This window comes from Protopterus annectens, chromosome 3.part0, assembly GCF_019279795.1.
Source record: "Protopterus annectens isolate FY-2018-M chromosome 3.part0, PAN1.0, whole genome shotgun sequence".
Taxonomy (NCBI): domain Eukaryota; kingdom Metazoa; phylum Chordata; order Ceratodontiformes; family Protopteridae; genus Protopterus; species Protopterus annectens.
In genome coordinates this window covers 1,326,813,866-1,326,839,238 of record NC_056731.1, presented here as the reverse complement: position 1 = coordinate 1,326,839,238, position 25,373 = coordinate 1,326,813,866, and positions in this window count along the sequence as shown.

Here is a 25,373-nt window from a genome sequence, read left to right as displayed (position 1 = left end):
ACACATACATGCACACCTATGGTCATGTTGGATATTTGCCAGTTCACTTATGGAACATCTTTAAGATGCAAGAGGAAAGTAGAATACACATAGAAAACTCATGTAGGTGTCTTTAAGGCAGGAGTGCTTTTCTGGTTTCCATATTTTTTTTTTCAGAGGTTGGAAGAAAAAGATGTTGCAGCCTGTCACAGCTGTTAAGAAGAAAGTCACCCTTTAAGTGCACTATTTCCAGCTTTTGGTTCTTTTCCACTTATGAGCTACATAGAAATCAGGCTGAAAGCTCAGAAACTTTGAAGTTTATATAGAAAGGAATGGGTGAGAAACAACAGAAGGAAAGGCTAATTCTTTGATTGTGGTGTATATTGTTTTAGGTTGGTATGGATAGTATCAGGTAAGTTTTTCTTTCTCTTCCCTGGCAATGAACCAGCTATTATAGGCAGTGGACTGTTTGAACTTGAATGCACTCTTTACCCCTTTGTAAGTGCAACCTGGATAACTAGATGAGAAACAAAAAATATACCCCTGGGATTCCACCCATGATCCTGCTGGACAGGGGCATCAGGTGCTGATTTGTCTAAACATGGGTTAAACTCTTGGCTAGGCTTATAAGGGCCTCAGGGCCAATAGCCTATTAACCTCTTATGACCCTATGATTGCGAGAAATACGTTGGAGACTATCCCTAATTTTGAAGAATGTCTATGATTTTGCATCACATTTTTGGCCCACTCTTAGAACAACTTGTTAGTATCCAACAGACTTGACTTCATATTGTTCAGAAAATGACATGCTAATATAAAACATGTTATAGCAATGCTGTAAAGTACATAGGAATAACATTTAAAACCTCTTCCCTGATTTTGACCTTTGTCCTTCCATTATTTTTGTCTTAGTCTCTGTTTCTTACTTTAACAGGTTGAAACTATGGTTTGAATTCTTGTACTGCATCTGTCTACTATGTGGGTATGTAAAATTAATGTGTCCATTACTATTTATTTGTTTTCTTTATTATAGTGAGACATCAGAGGTATACACAGTCAACAGATGGCTATAACTGTAGGATATGGGGAATTCTGTAGATAAATGTGATTTACTCTTCTGTCATTGATCACAGTTAACCATTTAGCTTGGCAGGTGCAGCATCACGCAATGTGTGATATAGGGTCTATATTACATCATCAAACTCATAAGAGTTCGAACGATGTAATATCGAACCAGTAGGTTCAAAATGCAAAAAGTACGAAAACACAGAACAGCAATTTTTTCCCCAGGGAAAAAAATTGCTGTTCCGGTACAAAAAAAAAAAAAAAAAACGTACACTTTAAACTTATACTAATGTGGGGGGGGGGGCTGTGCCCCCCACACACCCCTACTTAAATATACCAACTCTGAGGTTGCACCACAGTAGAGGAAACAGCAAAGCCGTGAAATCGGTCCACCTTTTTTTTTTCCCTGGGGAAAAAAAAATCTGTGTTCCGTGGCTTTGCTATTTTCACATTTCAAACATATGGGTTCGATATTACAACGTTCAGACTCCTGTGACTTCGACGTTGTAATATAGACCTATTATATTTGCTGAAATTGGTGTAAAATGACCATTGCTCTGACTTATGCATGTATGTGTACGGTAATGATAATTTTGGCTGACTGCTGGATGTCTGTGGAAAATAAATTATTAGTTTATTTTTAATTACATTCAGATATCTGAGGAGTATATAGTCAAATAGCCACAAAAGTTGCTATAACTGCTGGGAATGATGGCGATCTATAACTTATGAACTATAGACCTATTAGTCTGACTAACCTTATCTGCAAGGACATGTAGCGAATCACCATGGACCTTATCAACAAAGATATAGGTAATCTCCAAACACTTGACCCTACTCAATTTGGATTTGTCAAAGGGTGATCATGCCTGTTAAACCTGGTGGACTTCTTCGAGACAGTCACCACAGCCCTGAACAAGGGGAAATCTGTGCATACAGCCTACCTAGACTTAGACAAAGCTTTTGACACTATCCCCCACTCAGGCATCATTGACAAGCTCACCCAGTTAGGTATCAACCCTTATATTATTAGATGGGTCACTAGCTGGCTCACTGATAGAACCCATATAGTCAAAATAGGGGAATCCACCTCCAACAGCAGATCTGTAACTAGTGGTGTTCCACGGGGATCACCCCTGGGACCTCTACTGTTTGGAATATATTTCTCCAAAGTAGAAGCAAAAACTAAATGTCTGTGGCTGACAAAGTTTGCTGATGACTGCAAACTGGGAGTGGTTATAGAATCTCCAAATTATGTCAACATCCTACAAGAGGGTTTTACACAAACCAATGATTGGTGCCAAAGTCATGGCCTTAAACTCAATCCAAAAAAAATGTATTATCATCTCTTTCAGTAACAGCAAGAACACAGTGGTAAGAAGGGCATTCTATATTGCTCATCTAATAAGTAATGGCATTTCCTCCAGAAAAAAAAAAAGTTATAACCTCGCTGTACTCTTCCATCATCAGGCCAATAATTGAGTACAATGCCTCGTCTGGTATGTACATTTCCATGCACCTGCAGCAATTGGAGAGGCCACAAAGGTTCCTCACAAGGAAAATTCAAGGTTTTCAGCATCTGTCCTATGTGGATCATCTGAAATCACTGTCACTTTATTCTATTTCATACAGACTAGTCAGAGGTGATCTTTGCATTGTATATAAGGCAATCTCTGACCCTGCTTTATTATAAATGCTGCATATCTCCAAGTCAAATGGTACACAGGTTACTCACTGTAAAGACTTTAACCTGGTATGTGACATTAATAGAGCCTGCTGGAGGGACAGATTTGTCTCCTAGAGATTACCACACATTTGGAGCAGACTCTCACTTCATGTCAAATACAGCACCTCATTGTCCCTCTTCAAATGCAATCTGGACAATTGGATGGGTAACCATAAATTCACCCTCGGTGTCCCACCTGTGTCCCTCTTAGGCAGGTGCAATAGGTGCTGATTGTGGAAATAAGGGTAGAACTTGGCTAGGCTTGTAAGGGCCCTAGGGCCATTAGCCTAGTAACTTCTTATGATCATATGATCTGTGGAGAAATGTGACTTTCCCTGCTTATATTAATCACAGTAAGACAGTCACTGGTCTAGCTTGTCAGGAAGAGTGTCACACAATGTGTAGTATTTTGCTGAAATTAATGTAAAATAGTTATTGCTGTGATTTATGTATGCATGTGTGAATGTGTGGGAGAATGTTGTAGTGTATCTAAAAATAAAAAGTTGACCATAATTTATTTCACTTTCCCTCACAGTCAAGCTCTAGACATGTACACAATAACTAGCTATCTTTGGTGGTCAGTGCAGAATGTGTGTGACCATTACTGCAATGAGTAGCATCATCATTTTCACAGTGTTTGGTTATCTGGTTGAGTGCTTTTGGCTATGGTTTCTTCTGTGTGGAGTCTTCCTGTTATCCTTGTCTCTTTGTGTATTCGTTTCCTTTAACATCCCTAACATCTGCCATGGATGAATTGGAATTCATCCAATTTGCCAATAGGAAATTCTATAGGGTGGCAAAATGGTGCAGGGAGTAACATTGTCACCTCACAGAAAGAGGTATTCTGGCTCAGTTACTGTCTGAGGTGTCTTCTATGCAGAGTCTGCATGTCTTTCCTATGTTAAAGTGTGGTTCCGGTAAGTAATCCTGCAGCTTGACTGGCTACTCTATATGCTGTCTGCAGGTCTTTGTGTGGTATTTGAGTGCATGTGGATGTGTGTGTGATACAGAAAAAAGGCCCGGCAATCTTCTTCCTTTCCCTAATTCTGTGGAAAACATTGGTTGTTCCTGAAGGTCAGTGCAGGAGTTGGATGCAACTTGATAGCAACAGATGCATGAATAGACGTGCAGTGTGAGTGTGCATTTGTGTCTACATAACTTCTGATAGGCCTGTCTTGTCAAGGGTGTTTTTTGTATGTGTGTGCATTTATGAAAAAAACATCATCAACAATTTTATTGCAGATGCACATAACATTATGGGGCACATGAATACCAAACTGTTCTGGGTAGCAGTAAAAAAAACAGAGGAGTTAATAAGCAATTTGCTTTCAAAAATAAATCATGAAAAACAGCACTTAACATCTAGACCTTCAGGGCTCCTGGGGGCCTCATGGTCCTCACACTCACAAGCCATATAAGGGCATTTCAACACAGGCTTATCATAAAGGCCTTATCCAGAACCTGTATCCTGAGTTCCCTAGTCTAAAATCATCCATGTGAAGAAATGGGCAGAATCTCCACATGGCTTGTGTGTGGTCATTATTTCTTTTTCTTTGCTGACAACTAAACCTCAGTTGTGCGCACAGTATATTAATATGGCAATGGCGGAGGCTAGGAACAGTGTGGTGATTCTTTCTTTAATTTTCCTAACATTCTAACCTCAAAGGTCCGTACAGAAGGTAGTTTTATCTTGCCTAGATGCAGTACACTGTCTAGGAGCAACAGGATGGAATACTTTAATGTGGTCATATTTTTTTTTACTTTCTTTATAATCAAGTATCATACATGTATACTGGTGGTCATCTTTTGGGGGGATGGGTAAAGATACATGTTGTGTATATACGTCTGACAACAACAAATTGAAATATGTTACTGTAGCCACTTGTTCTTTCACTATTCTTCCAGTCTGGCATCAGAGGTGTACATAAACGTTGGCTGCCTTTAGGAGGAAAGGATGAGAAGGCATGCTGTATGCCTGTATGACAGCAGCAACTTCTTTATATTTGTGACTTGGCCACTTCTTCTTTCACTTTCATCCCAAACCAATACAAGAGAGGTGAATAGGACATAGGTATCTTTTTGGGGAGGGTTGTTGGGAGGTAGGCATTATTTCCAGATATGGTTGATATATCCTTACAAGCATTTGTCTTCCCAGTTTATTGTAATCTCCTGTTTTGTCTGCTTTGATCATTAAAACTTGGACACAGTTTATTTCTTCCTTGAAAGAAAAAAAAAATACAATTGCATTTCTCTCATTTCTAATGTTTTTTGTTTGAGCCATCATTGGATCAAAAGTTTGATAAAAACTCTAAATTTATCTCATAATATCTAATATCCCGTGGTATTCTGGGATCCAGACCCCTGCATTAATCTGATTATTTATTCTACTGTTAGTACGGTGCACTCTTGGACATTTAGGGTATGAAAAAAAAAACAAAGTTGAGGAGTAAGACTGCATTTTCTTCCTTAGTCATGATTTTGGTTCAGGCTATCATTGGGACAGAAGGTTGGGAACAACTTCAAAGTGCAAAAAACATCTAGAAGCCTACGGCTTCTGGGGATGGTTTAATACGGTTATTTCCTCTACTGTTATTAGAGTCCATTCTGACCTAGTTACAATGTATAGAATGAATGGAGAAAACAGTTAAAAGCTAAGATAAAATATGAGAAGGGGGGGGGCAGTGGAGGGCTGAGGAGCAATGTGGTATGTGTGTGTGTGTGTGTGTGTGTGTGTGTGTGTGTGTGTGTGTGTGTGTGTGTGTGTGTGTGTGTGTGTGTGTGTGTGTGTGTGTGTGTGTGTGTGTGTGTGTGTGTGTGTGCGTGTGTGTGTGTGTGTGTGTGTGTGTGTGTGTGTGTGTGTGTGTGTGTGTGTGTGTGTGGAGTACCAATTGATAGTGGGGAAGTACTATGGAGCCCTTCATCTTGGGTACCATTTCAGCTAAGAGTAGCTCTAGGGCAGAATCTGCACAGAATGCACCCCAGAAGAAAACTTAACTGGACAAGTAAAACAGCAATGTTAATTGTTGTACTGCTGTCCTGTCCATGACCACTTTTCTTTAAAAAACTACAGAGCTTGAATTGACAAATATGTTCTTAAATGCACTTCTAACATCAATAAGGTATAAATTGATCTGGAGCATTTCTCCCCGGGCCTCTGCTGAAAACAGGATCTGTGGAACCTAGTTGGACTTTCCCGGTCAACAAATGTTAAATAAATAAAATAAAAAAAATAAATATGTTCATTTGAAGAAGAAAAAATGACAGTAGCTCAATGCTGTAAGCTATATTTACTATTTTTATACATGTTACTCCACACCACACTCTCTCAGTGTCAGTATTTTCCATAAGAAGGTGAAGTGTTCATTTACAGAGATTTCATTGAGTCATTGTGTGATGAACAGAATATTGCAAAAAAATGGATAGGTTGAAATTAAAAATTGCCATCATCTTAAATGAAGTGTGTGTGTGTGCACACACAGACATACAAGCACATTACATATACATGCGCATATTTTATGTGGACATGACAGCTTTTCAGATGCCTTTCATGGAAAAGTGTCATGCACTTCCAGATGCAAGGGAAGACTACATAGCTTGCGATGGTCCCCCTACAATGATACTCTAAGCATGTACACTAACCAGGATTTGAACAGCACTCTTGGTGAGGGCAGTGATGATGGCACTGGGAGTCCTCAGCATGGAAGTGGAGATGGAAGTGGTCTGTGTCACTACAGTCCTCATAAATCCATTCCATATTGTCTCTCTGGATGTCATGTCCTCACAGAGTTGTTAGCAGAGCTATGTGTTAATCTTCATGACTGACAAGCAGTATAGCTCCTTGATCTACTGAATTGCAGCAGATTATGTAGTGCCAATCCAGCACATCTGCTAATTGATCCCAAGTGCCACTTTCATGTCAGGAGCAGACTATAACACATGATGACATAAGGCACTCCTGCAAGGCTGTATAATTGTGGCTGTTTACACATCAGATGCAGTTTGCTTATCTGCCAACATAGCTGCAACGGCAACATTGCTAATGTTTGGAAACAGTGGGAACCCTTTCTCCAATACGAATGGTGAGCTCTTGGACTTTAGAACCTGAGGTTCACTTGTGGGCAAGGCCACACCTTTATCCAGTACTATGAGTGGATGTTCACTCAGGATGGAAAAAAAAACAGCACCACTGTGTTGTCTGGCTGTCACACAGATATCTGTCTCTCCTCATCAGCAATTGTACAGGTGCCAGTATCAGCATGTTTTCCTGTCCCAGCCATTATAGATGTCACCATAGTAATGTTCTGCCTTGTGAATACACAACAAAATGCACATAAGTATGTGCCACAGTCCATGTACTACAAAGGTGTCCATGTGGCATGCATGATAAGAGTTTCCATGCAAGACATACCATATAGTCTAAACCTACTTCCACTGCCATCTTGTTGGGCTTAGATACCTGATGTTCCTATAACAAAACATAAGTAGCATATGCTGTGGTCAGCCTTCAGTCTATATAAGTACTGAGGCTGTACAATAATGTGCTGTATGTAGTACTTACCTGGCACATTATCCACTTAAATGCACGGGGGCAATTACAGCCTGATGCCAGTGTCCATGTCCATACCTACAGACATGATTCCAGTATTGTTTTTTCCATGAAGGGACACACACACCTACACACATACAAAAATCCTCTAGTTCTGTTAACTTGATGTTCCCAGGTACCCCCACAATGGTTAACAAATCAGCCATGGCTGGTGTACCATGTTGATAACACACTTATGGCACTGCTGTTACTTATGATTACACCTCCACAGTACTTATATGATGAACTACTGTCTGCCATACTTGACTCTTTAAGGGCTATTTCTCATCCCTTTCCCCAACAGGTGCTGCCCATGAGTCATGACTGTCTGCAGCAGGATGTCTTTATCAGCAGGGATGAATTTGTCCATCCTGTTCCATTCACGTCATCGTCCAGACATGCAGACACCTGTGAACACATGGCATACAGGAATGCTGTACCCAACACCTTAGGCATGGAGTGCTTGTGCCCCACCATATCACCACACACATGCCCTTCTTCTTGTGTCATATCCCATAGGTTATATTCCAGATAATAACCTAAAGTAAGAACATATTTCTAGATTCTAGCTACTCTAAGCTTTTTCAAACTATGGTCTAGCACTCAAACTCTGTTCTCACTTTTTTACCTCTTCCTTGCTGGGTAATTCTATCTAATGTTTTATTTATTATTTATTTATTTCAGTTTGATTACCGGGGAAGTCCACTGGGCCAAGAAGTGCCCATTTTCAGTGGCGGCCCGGGGAGAAAAGCTCCATGTGGGGTAGCCACATTCTTTGATTTCCTGTCCTTGCCTTTTTAAGTGGTGCATTGTGAAATTTTTATTGCTTAAAAACCTCAGCTTTGGCCAGCTAAGAACTTGTTTATATTCAACTGGACGTATAAGAGAATTTAAGTACCTTTATCTGCACTTTTTTTTTAAAAATACAGTATTTAATTTGATTTAAACTGTGTTGAAGGAATATTTAACTCAAGTGGCAGTTATTCTGCTCTTTAGTAACTTGAACTGAAGCTAGTGTGTTATTTGCTAGTAATTACAGGTGTGGGGGTAGCCACATTCTTTGATTTCCTGTCCTTGCCTTTTTAAGTGGTGCATTGTGAAATTTTTATTGCTTAAAAACCTCAGCTTTGGCCAGCTAAGAACTTGGTTATATTCAACTGGATGTATAAAAGAATTTAAGTACCTTTATCTGCACTTTTTTTTAAAAATACAGTATTTAATTTGATTTAAACTGTGTTGAAGGAATATTTAACTCAAGTGGCAGTTATTCTGCTCTTTAGTAACTTGAACTGAAGCTAGTGTGTTATTTGCTAGTAATTACAGGTGTGGGGGTAGCCACATTCTTTGATTTCCTGTCCTTGCCTTTTTAAGTGGTACATTGTGAAATTTTTATTGCTTAAAAACCTCAGCTTTGGCCAGCTAAGAACTTGGTTATATTCAACTGGACGTATAAGAGAATTTAAGTACCTTTATCTGCACTTTTTAAAAAAAAAATACAGTATTTAATTTGATTTAAACTGTGTTGAAGGAATATTTAACTCAAGTGGCAGTTATTCTGCTCTTTAGTAACTTGAACTGAAGCTAGTGTGTTATTTGCTAGTAATTACAGGTGTGGGGGTAGCCACATTCTTTGATTTCCTGTCCTTGCCTTTTTAAGTGGTGCATTGTGAAATTTTTATTGCTTAAAAACCTCAGCTTTGGCCAGCTAAGAACTTGGTTATATTCAACTGGACGTATAAGAGAATTTAAGTACCTTTATCTGCACTTTTTTAAAAAAAATACAGTATTTAATTTGATTTAAACTGTGTTGAAGGAATATTTAACTCAAGTGGCAGTTATTCTGCTCTTTAGTAACTTGAACTGAAGCTAGTGTGTTATTTGCTAGTAATTACAGGTGTGGGGGTAGCCACACTCTTTGATTTCCTGTCCTTGCCTTTTTAAGTGGTACATTGTGAAATTTTTATTGCTTAAAAACCTCAGCTTTGGCCAGCTAAGAACTTGGTTATATTCAACTGGACGTATAAGAGAATTTAAGTACCTTTATCTGCACTTTTTTTAAAAAAAATACAGTATTTAATTTGATTTAAACTGTGCTGAAGGAATATTTAACTCAAGTGGCAGTTATTCTGCTCTTTAGTAACTTGAACTGAAGCTAGTGTGTTATTTGCTAGTAATTACAGGTGTGGGGGAGTAGCCACATTCTTTGATTTCCTGTCCTTGCCTTTTTAAGTGGTGCATTGTGAAATTTTTATTGCTTAAAAACTTCAGCTTTGGCCAGCTAAGAACTTGGTTATATTCAACTGGACGTATAAGAGAATTTAAGTACCTTTATCTGCACTTTTTTTAAAAAAAATACAGTATTTAATTTGATTTAAACTGTGTTGAAGGAATATTTAACTCAAGTGGCAGTTATTCTGCTCTTTAGTAACTTGAACTGAAGCTAGTGTGTTATTTGCTAGTAATTACCGGTGTGGGGGTAGCCACACTCTTTGATTTCCTGTCCTTGCCTTTTTAAGTGGTACATTGTGAAATTTTTATTGCTTAAAAACCTCAGCTTTGGCCAGCTAAGAACTTGGTTATATTCAACTGGACGTATAAGAGAATTTAAGTACCTTTATCTGCACTTTTTTTTTTTTTAAATACAGTATTTAATTTGATTTAAACTGTGTTGAAGGAATATTTAACTCAAGTGGCAGTTATTCTGCTCTTTAGTAACTTGAACTGAAGCTAGTGTGTTATTTGCTAGTAATTACAGGTGTGGGGGTAGCCACATTCTTTGATTTCCTGTCCTTGCCTTTTTAAGTGGTGCATTGTGAAATTTTTATTGCTTAAAAACCTCAGCTTTGGCCAGCTAAGAACTTGGTTATATTCAACTGGACGTATAAGAGAATTTAAGTACCTTTATCTGCACTTTTTAAAAAAAATACAGTATTTAATTTGATTTAAACTGTGTTGAAGGAATATTTAACTCAAGTGGCAGTTATTCTGCTCTTTAGTAACTTGAACTGAAGCTAGTGTGTTATTTGCTAGTAATTACAGGTGTGGGGGTAGCCACATTCTTTGATTTCCTGTCCTTGCCTTTTTAAGTGGTACATTGTGAAATTTTTATTGCTTAAAAACCTCAGCTTTGGCCAGCTAAGAACTTGGTTATATTTAACTGGACGTATAAGAGAATTTAAGTACCTTTATCTGCACTTTTTTTAAAAAAATACAGTATTTAATTTGATTTAAACTGTGTTGAAGGAATATTTAACTCAAGTGGCAGTTATTCTGCTCTTTAGTAACTTGAACTGAAGCTAGTGTGTTATTTGCTAGTAATTACCAGTGTGGGGGTAGCCACACTCTTTGATTTCCTGTCCTTGCCTTTTTAAGTGGTACATTGTGAAATTTTTATTGCTTAAAAACCTCAGCTTTGGCCAGCTAAGAACTTGGTTATATTCAACTGGACGTATAAGAGAATTTAAGTACCTTTATCTGCACTTTTTTTTTTTAAAATACAGTATTTAATTTGATTTAAACTGTGTTGAAGGAATATTTAACTCAAGTGGCAGTTATTCTGCTCTTTAGTAACTTGAACTGAAGCTAGTGTGTTATTTGCTAGTAATTACAGGTGTGGGGGTAGCCACATTCTTTGATTTCCTGTCCTTGCCTTTTTAAGTGGTGCATTGTGAAATTTTTATTGCTTAAAAACCTCAGCTTTGGCCAGCTAAGAACTTGGTTATATTCAACTGGACGTATAAGAGAATTTAAGTACCTTTATCTGCACTTTTTTAAAAAATACAGTATTTAATTTGATTTAAACTGTGTTGAAGGAATATTTAACTCAAGTGGCAGTTATTCTGCTCTTTAGTAACTTGAACTGAAGCTAGTGTGTTATTTGCTAGTAATTACAGGTGTGGGGTAGCCACATTCTTTGATTTCCTGTCCTTGCCTTTTTAAGTGGTACATTGTGAAATTTTTATTGCTTAAAAACCTCAGCTTTGGCCAGCTAAGAACTTGGTTATATTCAACTGGACGTATAAGAGAATTTAAGTACCTTTATCTGCACTTTTTTTAAAAAAATACAGTATTTAATTTGATTTAAACTGTGTTGAAGGAATATTTAACTCAAGTGGCAGTTATTCTGCTCTTTAGTAACTTGAACTGAAGCTAGTGTGTTATTTGCTAGTAAACGGGTAGCCACACTCTTTGATTTCCTGTCCTTGCCTTTTAAGTGGTACATTGTGAAATTTTTATTGCTTAAAAACCTCAGCTTTGGCCAGCTAAGAACTTGGTTATATTCAACTGGACGTATAAGAGAATTTAAGTACCTTTATCTGCACTTTTTTTTTTAAAATACAGTATTTAATTTGATTTAAACTGTGTTGAAGGAATATTTAACTCAAGTGGCAGTTATTCTGCTCTTTAGTAACTTGAACTGAAGCTAGTGTGTTATTTGCTAGTAATTACAGGTGTGGGGGTAGCCACATTCTTTGATTTCCTGTCCTTGCCTTTTTAAGTGGTGCATTGTGAAATTTTTATTGCTTAAAAACCTCAGCTTTGGCCAGCTAAGAACTTGGTTATATTCAACTGGACGTATAAGAGAATTTAAGTACCTTTATCTGCACTTTTTTTAAAAAATACAGTATTTAATTTGATTTAAACTGTGTTGAAGGAATATTTAACTCAAGTGGCAGTTATTCTGCTCTTTAGTAACTTGAACTGAAGCTAGTGTGTTATTTGCTAGTAATTACAGGTGTGGGGTAGACACATTCTTTGATTTCCTGTCCTTGCCTTTTTAAGTGGTGCATTGTGAAATTTTTGTTGCTTAAAACCTCAGCTTTGGCCAGCTAAGAACTTGGTTATATTCAACTGGACGTATAAGAGAATTTAAGTACCTTTATCTGCACTTTTTTAAAAAAAATACAGTATTTAATTTGATTTAAACTGTGTTGAAGGAATATTTAACTCAAGTGGCAGTTATTCTGCTCTTTAGTAACTTGAACTGAAGCTAGTGTGTTATTTGCTAGTAATTACAGGTGTGGGAGTAGCCACATTCTTTGATTTCCTGTCCTTGCCTTTTTAAGTGGTGCATTGTGAAATTTTTATTGCTTAAAAACTTCAGCTTTGGCCAGCTAAGAACTTGGTTATATTCAACTGGATGTATAAGAGAATTTAAGTACCTTTATCTGCACTTTTTTAAAAAAATACAGTATTTAATTTGATTTAAACTGTGTTGAAGGAATATTTAACTCAAGTGGCAGTTATTCTGCTCTTTAGTAACTTGAACTGAAGCTAGTGTGTTATTTGCTAGTAATTACCGGTGTGGGGGTAGCCACACTCTTTGATTTCCTGTCCTTGCCTTTTTAAGTGGTACATTGTGAAATTTTTATTGCTTAAAAACCTCAGCTTTGGCCAGCTAAGAACTTGGTTATATTCAACTGGACGTATAAGAGAATTTAAGTACCTTTATCTGCACTTTTTTTTTAAAATACAGTATTTAATTTGATTTAAACTGTGTTGAAGGAATATTTAACTCAAGTGGCAGTTATTCTGCTCTTTAGTAACTTGAACTGAAGCTAGTGTGTTATTTGCTAGTAATTACAGGTGTGGGGGTAGCCACATTCTTTGATTTCCTGTCCTTGCCTTTTTAAGTGGTGCATTGTGAATTTTTTTTTTGCTTATAAAACCTCAGCTTTGGCCAGCTAAGAACTTGGTTATATTCAACTGGACGTATAAGAGAATTTAAGTACCTTTATCTGCACTTTTTAAAAAAAAAATACAGTATTTAATTTGATTTAAACTGTGTTGAAGGAATATTTAACTCAAGTGGCAGTTATTCTGCTCTTTAGTAACTTGAACTGAAGCTAGTGTGTTATTTGCTAGTAATTACAGGTGTGGGGGTAGCCACATTCTTTGATTTCCTGTCCTTGCCTTTTTAAGTGGTACATTGTGAAATTTTTATTGCTTAAAAACCTCAGCTTTGGCCAGCTAAGAACTTGGTTATATTCAACTGGACGTATAAGAGAATTTAAGTACCTTTATCTGCACTTTTTAAAAAAAAAATACAGTATTTAATTTGATTTAAACTGTGTTGAAGGAATATTTAACTCAAGTGGCAGTTATTCTGCTCTTCAGTTATTCCCACCCACCCTCCCTGTTTTTGTTTTGGTGTTAATCTTGGTGGCCTTGAAACTGCCCGCCCCTCAGCCTGCCTCTGGGCCCATCTCATTTGCTCACTCAACTGAGTGCAGTGAGATCATATTCTGATTTCAGGCACTCCTACTGTGTACAAAGAGAGCATCTGGGAACAGACAAAAAAAATTAAGCTTATTTCCTGCCTTTCCTGTTAAGTGGTATAGACTATTTGTAGGCTTCTGAGCCCCCAGGCCCTTCTGTGTTTGAGGGAAGCCTTCTAGCTTGTTTTTTTTTTTCTTATAACTAGCCGGTTTTCTAGTTTCAGCACTCAAATCTGTTTCTTTGATCTCAGCACTTGTTCAGATAATAAAAAAAAAAAAAAAAAATTATCTGCTTTTACTGTACTTGTGTTTCTACCTACTTCATTTTACTTTTGCATCATCTTAAAAATACTCAATTGTATTTATTACTGCTTGGTGTAACTCATTCTAAGCCTTTTGGTTTAAACACTTGGGCTTCGGACCAGTTGTTTTGCACTGAGAGGGTTTGTGGTCTGCACTGTTGTGGCAGAACAGGTAGCTTACATCCTTCTAGGTTGGGAACTGCTGATTGAGGGCTCAGTGTCTGTTATTCTAAAAGTGTATTAATTCTGGTTTAAGCACTTGGGCTTTCAGGCCAGTTATTTTACATTAAGAGGGTTCGTGGTCTGCACTCTTGTGGGAGGAGAGGCTGGACTCTGCCCTTCTGAGCTGGGAATTTCTGGTTAAAGGCTTATAGTGCATGCATATCTGAACTGCTTCTTACCGAAGTTGGTGCGCCTTGTTTACTGTGGCATAGACTGGATTCGAGCCTGCTGGATCTAGCTTTGTTTGTGTAACTTGAGCACTAATCCAGACATTCTCTAAAGTATTCAATTGTATTTATTACTGCTTGGTTGTAACTTGATTAAAGTGTAGCTATCATTCTAAGTCTTTTGGATTAAGCACTTGGGCTTCGGACCAGTTGTTTTACATTAGGAAGGTTTGTGGCAAGCACTGTGGTGGCAGGACAGGTAGCTTTCATCCTTCTAAGTTGGGAACTGCTGATTGAGAGCCCAGTGTCCAAGGGTATTAGTTCTGGTTTAGGCACTTGGGCTTCAGGCCAGTTATTTTACATTAAGAAGGTTCGTGGTCTGCACTCTTGTGGGAGAAGAGGCTGGACTCTGCCCTTCTGAGCTGGGAATTTCTGGTTGAGGGTTTATAGTGCCTGAATATTTGAACTGTATCTTACTGAAATTGGTACACCTTGTTTGCTCTAGCATAGACTAGATCCAGGCCTGCTGAATCTAGTTTTGTTTATATGCTTGTTGTTTGTTTGCTTGTTATTTCCCTGGAAGCTAATTCCACCTAATACGCGGCTTCTCAGCTTCTGTGGATCACTAGTGATATCTGCATTGCTTACTGTACTAGTTCCTTGTTTCACTTGAAAGAAAGTTACTGTTTGTCGTTTTTGCATTTAGTTACTTGTAACACATTGCACTCAAGTTACCTGGCACTTGCTCACTAAAGCAATTATATAAGTCAGCACTAAAAATTAAAAGCACTACACCCTCACTCCCCACTGGCCCTTGTTTTCAATTATTAAGGAATTCCCAATATTATTCTAGCATGTCCAAAGGTCAGTTGTCAATCTCCTCTCTGGTCCAGCTGGTGAATCTGGGAATCTTGAGGCAATGTTATAACTGCCTCATGTACACAGACAACCCTCTCCTCCTCCCACATAACACAAATACTTGAGAGATGCAACTATTTAGCCAAACTGGAGGCTGAGCTCTCTCAACTCAGGACTGGCAAGACCAGACAGGAGGAGAAGGCAACTACACACACCACAAAACCAGCCTCACATAATGCTACCACACCACTGAATCAAACACATAAACACACAAAGACATACTCAGAGGCTCTGAGTAAAAATTTACCTAAACAGCAGAGGCCTCCAAAGCAGACACCCAAACAACTGCTACCTCAAGACACCCCACAAGCAACACATAAACCACAAAAGCAGTGTGCAAAGCAGTCACAGCCCTTAAGGCCAAATACAACACCAAACATACTTGTCATAGGTGACTCCATAGTCAGACACACTGACGTCCCACTCACCAGGCTGAACAAGGAGAGGGTCACAGTAAGCTGCCTACCGGGTGCTAGAATCCGCCACATAACACAAGCACTCTGGTCACTCCACGGCAAGTACAAATATGACACAGTCATTGTCCATGCTGGTGTGAACGACCTGAGACGTACCTCCCTGGACTACATGAAAAGAGACATAGAGGAGCTCTCTGATTATGTAGCCCAGGCAGGTATGACCCTGACCCTGAGCAGTATCCTTCCTTCACCAAGAATGATGCCACAATATAGAGACAAGATGATCAGCTTTAACAATTGGCTTAATGTCTGGTGTCATTCAAAGGGGGGGCTTGCACCTGTCACCCCTGGGATTCATATTGGCTAAGGCTCTTGCCACCCCCATAGTGCCTTTTTTAGGCAAGGCTCAAATTCTAAACCTACCACCCTAGAAAACAAAAAATGGGAAGAAACTGAGGGTAATGCTGCTCAATGCCAGAAGTCTAAATCTCAAAATGCATGCACTCGAGGCCCTTCTCAGTATGGAGAACATCGATGTCTGTGCTGTAACTGAAACCTGGTTCAAGGCTCCTGAGAGCACCCTGGCACTATTAGGTTTTACCTCATATCATGCGTTCCGGCCCCAAAACCCAGACCACACCACAAAAGGAGGGGTGTATCCATATTCATAAAGGATACCCACACCTCCAGGTTGGTGGCAACGCATGAAGCTTCGGAAACCATCCAGGTGCAACTAACCATAGGCAAAACTGCTCTACAAATTGTAGCATGCTACAGGCCACCCTCTCAAACTCAGGAACCCCACACAGCCTTTCTGAAGACACTGGAGGGTATAAATGTATCTCCAAACACCATCATATTGGGTGACTTCAACTACCCGAATATAGACTGGGAACATTACTCAAGCCCTAACTTTCTAGCCCAACGGTTCCTGGAGTTCATAAATTCAAATGCCATGGAACAGCTAGTCACTGTTCCCACGAGAGGAGAAAATATACTAGATCTCATTATCACAAACATGGGAACAAAATGCTCCACACCGGAAGTATATCCCTCCTTGGTGAGATCTGATCATAAACTAATCTCACTGGAAATCCACATCCCGCCCCCACCCCAAACAAAAAAGACCACAGTGAAGAACTTCTCTAAAGCAAACTTCACACTACTCAAGACTGGTGTGGTATCCTTCAAGGCCCCTGAGCCAGTGGAAACCACAACCCAAGCTGCAGAAGCCCTTACAAATGTCTTCTATGAACACCTCCAGGACTGCATGGATCAGGCAATCCCAAATAAAACCAAGACTCTTTCCACAAAGAGCAAACGTCCAGTCTGGTGGACCCCAACCATTAACAAACTTTACAATAAGAGGAGAAAGCTATTACATGATAGAACAAAATCCATAAAAGGGAAGTCATCCCTGATCATTATTAGTAAAGAAATACGAGCACTCATAAAATCAACTAAGGCCAATTTTGAGAGAAAAATTGCCATGGATTCAAAGGACAATCATAAGGCCTTTTTCAGCTATGTTAGGAACCTGGGTGGAAACTCCCAGATATGCTCAGAATTAGTCCAAAATGATACAAAAATCACTGAACCCACAGACATTGCCAACATACTGGCAGACAGGTTCAGTGCAAACTTCACCCCCCTCTCCCCCCCCTAAAGGAGAGATAACTATCCCAGCAGAGTGTAGCCTCCCAGACATCTCAAATGCGCAGGTGAAAGCTGCTCTCTCTAAAGCTAAAAACACAGCATCAATGGGACCGGATGGTGTCCCTGGCTGTGTGCTACATGAGCTAAATGAGGAATTAAACCCGCACATAATGCAGCTGTTTAATCTCAGCCTTACCACAGGATACGTGCCCAAGGAGTGGCGTATGGCAACTGTGGTCCCACTCCACAAAGGCGGTGCCTCTACAGACCCTGGTAATTACCGCCCCATAAGCTTAACAAGTCTAGTCTGCAAAGCTATGGAGAGGATCATAATGGAGCTCATAAACAAAGATATAGGGGACTTGCAGACATTGGACCCGACCCAGTTTGGCTTCGTCAAGGGCAGATCATGCCTTTTGAACTTGGTCGACTTCTTCGAAACAGTCACCAAGGCCATTGATAAGGGAAAGGCAGTCCATACAGCCTACCTTGACCTTGCAAAGGCCTTCGACACAATACCCCACTCGGGCATCGTAGAAAAACTTACCAGCTTAAATGTAAACCCATATGTCACAAGATGGGTTGCAAACTGGCTTAAGGACAGAACCCACAGGGTTAGAGTTGCTGGCGCTATGTCAGACTCCAAGCCAGTCACAAGTGGTGTCCCACAGGGCTCGGTCCTTGGCCCCCTATTGTTCGGCATCTACTTCTCAGAATTACAGGCCAACATGGGAGGACTTTGGCTGACAAAGTTTGCAGATGACTGCAAACTGGGCGCCATAGTGGAAAGTGCATCGGACACGGATATCCTTCAGAAGGGACTCACGGAAACAGATAGCTGGTGCCAGAGCCATGGCCTGAAGTTAAACGCCAAAAAATGTATAGTCATACCCTTCAGGAAAAACAAGGTAACCCCAAGCTACCATATAGGTGGCAATCCACTAAGCACAGAAGAGGTTATCAGGGACCTGGGGACCCAGGTTGACAGTGGCCTTTCTTCTGACACTCACGTTGCTAAAGTGGTTAGAAAGACCTTCTACATTGCCCACCTGATCATGAAGGGATTCACATCCAGATCTAGTGAGGTCATTGTTCCCTGTACTCTTCACTTAGACCAATGATCGAGTACAATGCCCCATTCGGGATGTATCTCACCCGACATCTGCAGCAATTGGAGAGACCCCAAAAGTTCCTCACCAAAAGGATAAAGGGACTCCAAAATCTGTCATATGCTGCCAGATTGAAGAAACTCCAGCTCTATTCTGTTGCATACCGTCTGCTCAGAGGTGACATGTGCCTGACATACAAGGCCATGTCCAACCCGGAATTAATGGACATGCTCCACCTCAAAAAATCCAAATCCACCAAAACCACTAGAGCAAGCTACTTAAACCTTAGCACGGATATAAATAGGACGTGCTGGAGGGATAGATTTATCACTCAGAGACTCCCTATGCTGTGGAATAAAATCCCGGTCCATGTGAGGCAGAGCACCTCGCTGGCTCTGTTCAAGAGAAATCTTGACCTGTGGATGGGAGATTGTAGGTTTATCCCGGGAATCATCTCTGTGTCACTGCTGGACAGAGGCACAACAAACTAATGGGCACAGTATTTTTTCATATAAGGGGTGGCGTAAGCCACAAAAATTTGGGCTAGGCTTATAAATGCCTTAGGGCAGATAGCCTAGTATAAACCTATGAACCTATGTACAATAGTAGTATGATAAGGGTTACAAAACAATGAGAAAGGTTACATAATTCTGGAGATGAGATACAGTAGTACGGTTCATACATTCAGTGGAATTACATACATTCAAAGGAAAAACGGTAATATTCATTGCGAGACAGTATATAACAAAAACTGAAAATTTTTTTTTTTTTTTAAGATCTTTTTTTAAAAAGATTTAAACTTTAAAAAGATTTTTTTTTTTAAAGATAAAGGTTTTATTTTATAAAGATCATCATATCCCTCCTATATTTACTCACTATTTCCATACATCCTTCACTAGCTCAACTTTCAGTCTGCCCTCATTCTCTCATACCTATTCCACCTTCTCATCTAATCAAAATTTCAGAAATATTGTTGAACTCTAGGTACCAGGAAGGATATATGAAAAATTACACACTCTGTATGTTAAAATATTTCCATAAGCCTTTACATCTTATGCATTCTTTTTGTACTGCATAATCTTTTGAGATATAGCCCGAGCAATGTGCACGCAAGACTGTATAATGTAAGCAACATATTATTACTTTGTTTCTTCTCTATCAGATACATTTCATGCCGTATGTATGCAATACTGTATGATGTAAGCAATGCAATGTTATTCCTTTGAATTTTAATGTAACCATCTGCCAGCTATTCCAGGTCATGCCTGGAAAGGGTCACCAAATAAATTTGTTTATCCTATTAACAAATGTAAAATAAAATAAAATAATTCTTGTTATACTTCTTGATGACATCAGCTCACATCCTTGATCAACACTATCAAAACTACATGCTTGGACCTCTAACATCTTATGTAACTCTATCATATTTACGAACACAAAAATGCCTTGAACCTCATGCATACAAATGCACATAGTTTGGCAAATAAGCATCATTAATTCCAAAGATGAACATTGCTGTGCAACACATGACAAATTGTGCATTTCATAAATCTTCCTAAAACCATTGGTATTGAATTATTACCTAAAACTGCAGGGTTATCATCTGTAAGCCATATTAAAAAAAATGAATAAAGAGGGAACGATGTCAGCAAAGGTATCGCCAAACAGCTGTTTAAGGACCATATCTGTGAAGTAATAGTGATGCATTTAACTTTCTCTCTGAAACCATAAAATAGGTGAGCATTAAAATTAAAGTTAAAATTGTATTTAAAAGAGATTGTTTTAACTTTTATCCAAACTACCAATAAAAATGTGCTGTCTGGTTCCCTATTGAAATGTCAAAACTCAAAATGCCAAGTGCTAAAACAAGAAAAAAGTCCGAAAATACAGGAGAAGGGCAAATCTCAAACATTTCACTTCTTCTTCTTCAAACTTTTTTTTTTTTTTGCTGGGGGGCAAGCTCCCCATACCCTGAAATTAAATATACAAACTCCTATATCACCATATCTCAGGGAAAAGGGATTGTTCTAAGAAATGGCCATCTCAAACTTAGTATATTCAAGTGCATTTTTTTACCATTCATGTTTCAGGACTCACGCTAGCGGATTCTGATATTTCAAATGGTTATCTTGCAATCCTCTGCACTCGCCATGTTACTTTGTATTTAACAGTACACGTCAAGTCTTCCTCTCTCTGTACTCTAAATCATCTCATTCCTTTCAAGTTATTAATCCCTTCCATGTCCTTCCTCTTCCACCCCTCCTACTGCTCCACTAGATCTCCTTCTCTTTTCCATTCCCCTACTCTCTGTGTACTACAGAATTCCAATGTTCTACTTTGCTTTTTTTTCTTACCATCCCCCTTATTATTTTTCTAAAAATTCTTCATAAGAAGTCCCCAGTTGTTATGTCTTCCACCTCAATTATCATTCTTTTTTCTTTTCTTTCTTTCTTTTTTTATTTCTAGTTTTTATCTATCCTGTAAACATTATTGCCATATGTTTCTTTTGTCTTTGAGCCAGCCATCATTCTGTCCCCCCTGCTGATCACTAGACTAAAGTTCTACCATCTTTCTATTCCATTCTTAAAACTCTTCTCCTGATTTTTGCAACCTTCATGACATACACTTTCTGTTCGTTCATACTCCAGAACATAGATAAACAGTTTTCTTTATCCCCATTTCCTGCATTCATAATTCTTTCTTGCAACTTTGTTAGCATTCTTCGTCTAATAAATATGTGTGCAATAATGTTAGCTGTTATGTCTTCTCTTGAATGACCCTTCATCTCTACCCTTCTACACAAATGCACAGTCTTTCCTATTATTTTCCTCCTGCCCTAATCACCCTTTAATTTATCATCCATCTTCTTTTCAGGGTTAGTTATTACCTTATCTGTTCGGCTTTGTCAAGGGTAGTCAACTTCTTTGAGACAGTAACACAAGCTATGGACAGTGGACATGTTTATAGGAATACTTCAACCTGGCTAAGGCTGTTTTGTACTACACCACATGCTAACATAATAAGCAAGTTGAAGGAGCTCAAAATTGACCTCTACATAGTTAAGTGGATAGCAAATCAGTTTGGTATAGATCCCATGTAGTGTGTGAGGCATATGTGTCCACAGTAGATATGATGGTGAACACAGCTGCTTCTCAGGAATCAGTGCTGGGACCCCTTCTATTCAGCACCTACTTCACAGGTGTCTAAATTACCTACGGGGATCACTGGCTAACCAAGTATGCAAACAAGTGTAAACTCGGTATCATCCTAAAGTTCCCCTTTGATATACAGAAGCTCCACATGGAACTCACATATGTCAACAACTGGTGCTCATACAATGGGCTAAAACTAAATGCAAAAAAAAAAAAGTGCAATATCACATTTGGTAAACAATCTCTTCATTCATCTTATGGTATAGGTAACACCCTTCTTCAGAATGAAAGTGTGGTGACAGACCTTGAAAATGGGCAAGTAATTCACTTGTCTTTGATTATCATGTTGCAATATTAGTTAGGTAATCTTTTTACCTGGTGCAGCTGATTGTAAAAGGTATATCACCTATATTTAAGGAAGTTCTTATCCCTCTATATTCCACATTGATGTCCTATTATCTAATACAATGCCCCTTTTGGAATGTATTTCACGAGACATATCAAGAAACTGTAAAGATCCCAGAGGTTCCTAGCTAAAAAGATCACAGGCTTAAGACACAAAGGTGACTAGGAGAGGCTGGTGGCACTGCCTCTTTATTCAGAGTGCTAAGACTTCTTAGCGGTGATCTGTGCATTGTCTTTCAGTCCATTAGTCATTTAGTTGTCAAAGACCTTTTATATCTCCACATATCTAGCAGTCACACTAGCACTAGAATCGGGGATCTAAACCCACTTCAGCAAAAGAAAAAGAAACATGATGGAGAGACAAATTTGTTACACAATGCATACTTCATCTCTGGAACAAACTTACACTTCAAATTAAGCAATGCAATGCACTTTCTTTCTTCAAAAAGGCGTTAGTCAACTGGATAGATATTCATAAATTCACCTCCAGTATTACTGGTCTTTTACTCTTTAAAAAAGAGGTCAAAGGGTGGAAGGTACAGTTGTCCACATAGCCCAGCTGTCTTCTATTTTCTATGATTCTATGATTCTGTTTAAGGATGTCTCTTCAAACTGTATCTATTTCTCTTTTCATCATCAGCTTCCCGTTCTCCTTTGGAATTCCCCTCCTTTTCTTTTTCTCTTCTAGTGAAAGCACCTTCCCCACCTACGTTTAGCATATCTGACTGTGTTGCAGTCTGGTTATGTGTCCATATTTTTTTTTCATTTCTGTATTCCTTTTGAGAATGCTCACACCCTTTAAACTCCATTTTTCCTCACTATTTTTTTGCAATCAGATCACCTGATCACCTGTTATTTTACTCTCTTCCCAACCACTTTAATTAATAGAAATTGAATTCAGCTGGTTAAAGGGAGATAGTATATGTGTACTGTAGGTCATGGTTAGGTAATAAAACAGCTATAACAGGTTATGTTTATATGGCAGAGGGATTTGCACAACATCCTTACTGAGACAAAGGTTTGTAGTGAGTTCCAAGTAGTGGCCATAAAATGACTAAGAACTCATTCTCCAATTCTTTAGGATATTTTAATCAATAAATAGTTGACTTTTATCAGATACTCTGAGAATTCTCTCAACTGTATAAACTAACATTTAAGTAATATTTTATTTGTGACATTAAAGCTATGACTTTAGAATCAGCATCAGTTTTGTGTTCTACTGAGTAAAAAAATTCATTAAAATAATTTTCAAGTGACTTAAAAAGCATCTTACAGTTTAATGGTAATGCAGTTACTACACTGTTTTTAAATATTAACTTCAGCAAAAATGTTTATTGCAATTGCAGACCTTTTATTTAACCCTTTTAATCGCTGATTCCAATCCTTAGGCCGCGGTGGTGCAGCGGTTAGCATTGTCACCTCACAGCAAGAGGATCGCTGGTTTGATTCTCGGGTGGAGTGCCTTCTGTGCAGAGTCTGCATGTCCTCCCCAAGGTCAAGTGAATTTAAAGACATGCATGTAGGTGCGTGTGTGTGCGTGGGTGTGCCTTCCTTGAAGGTTGGGTGCCGGGCTGGCAACCCGACACTGTAAAAACTCACTGCCAATCATTAGCAGATTGGAGTTCCGCTGTGGTGACCCCTAACTGGGAAAAGCCGAAAGATGTTGTATTCTCTGGTTCCAATCCTTCATTTGCTCATTTTCATCCATCGGCCATGTACTGCAACTCCCCATCCTGCTTGTATCGTATCAATATCTCCATATAACCTGCGATTAACCTGTACACAACTGCTTTGACTACTGTATTAAGGTGCATGAAACAATCTGCTAAAAGATGAATGAAACTAGTTCTGTAGACATATAAATTAAGTATGCATGTACACATCTTCAATTTACTATCTGACTTCATTAAGGATTATAACAGGTTATGTGTTATTTAGTTAAAACATTCAATAACATGTCAATATAGCTCACAGTAAAGTTATACAATTGTGCAAGGCAATGTCTACCATTAAGATGCTGTTTCATTTTTCTTGCCTTACTTAATTTTGTAAACTCTGATTTCTTTTTCATTGTTAACACTGTATTTTGTCCACAAGGTCTTTACAAAATAGGGCTCTACTCATCTAGGCAACCTAGTAACTCTCCACCCCTCTCTACACAATTGTTGTCAAAACCATAAGTTGAAAGGGGTGCACACCCCACACACACTTTTGACAGCTACATAAAAATGCTCTGTCACTGCCACTTGCTCTGTTATTGTAACTCTAAAAGGAAAGGCACAAAACAGAAAGTTGCATCAGCATTCTACTTACACCATTATCATAACATTGTCAGCTTCCACTGTTTGTTATTGTATTACTTTCATTTAAAAAACAAATGCAAGTAAATAAAAAAAAACAGCACAGTATCATCTGTTACATTTGCACATTTCACAGATACATATTATAAATGTCCACTCCTGGACAGCAGCAAAATGTAAGTTGCCTTTACTCATCTATATAACAGAGCTATATATATGTATATATATATATATATATATATATATATATATATATATATATATATATATATATATATATATATATATATATATAAATCCACATGCTGGCTCTATATCTTCCTTTAAGGTCAAGTAACTTACTGCTGCATTAAAGTGATGGTAAATAGCTACTTTTCAGATGTTATTCTCCCAGTCATAAGGTTAATGGTTTGTACAAATGGAACTAAAATGAGCACACAAGCAGATACTATTCATTCATAATGTGCAGCAACGTTTGTAGATAGTTGTACCATAATTGCTTATGATACTTGACTAAAGCACATCTGAAAGAAGATTTAAGTAATAAAGACACTACCAAGTTTAGTCACTCTGTATAATCTATTACTAATAAGAAGTCCAAAATGTATATTACAAAAAAGGGCATAACATGTTTTCAATAAAATGTATACTAACACAAAATCTTCCAAACACTTGTGCAGTATCATAGATGTATATATTTTAAAATGGCTTAAAATCAAACTAAGTTTAAGTTGAAATGGTGTTAGAATTAAATAATAACTACAGCATCTGCCTTTTTGGTGGTTCAAATCTTTAACAACTCTGAGTTGTGGAATGTTTGGCAGTCAATTCACATCTTTATGTTCTAGAGTACTTTGTGAAAAATCAAGTTAAAAAGCTAAGGTAAACTGTGAACATTAAATTGCAAATAGTTTTATCAGCAAATGGTATTCTTTACAGAATTAATCCTCGCTGCATACGTAATCTTTATATCAGTATTGTAATATATTTTAATGGAGACAAATCTAGAATGTTATTTTTGTCTGTTGTTTTACAGCTTTTCACATCCTTGAAACTGTATGACCTAAACATATAGTATCAGCCAATTTTGTTGTGTGTGTAGCAGACTCCAACTTTCACATGGCAGCAAACAATTTATTTCTAAATAATCTGT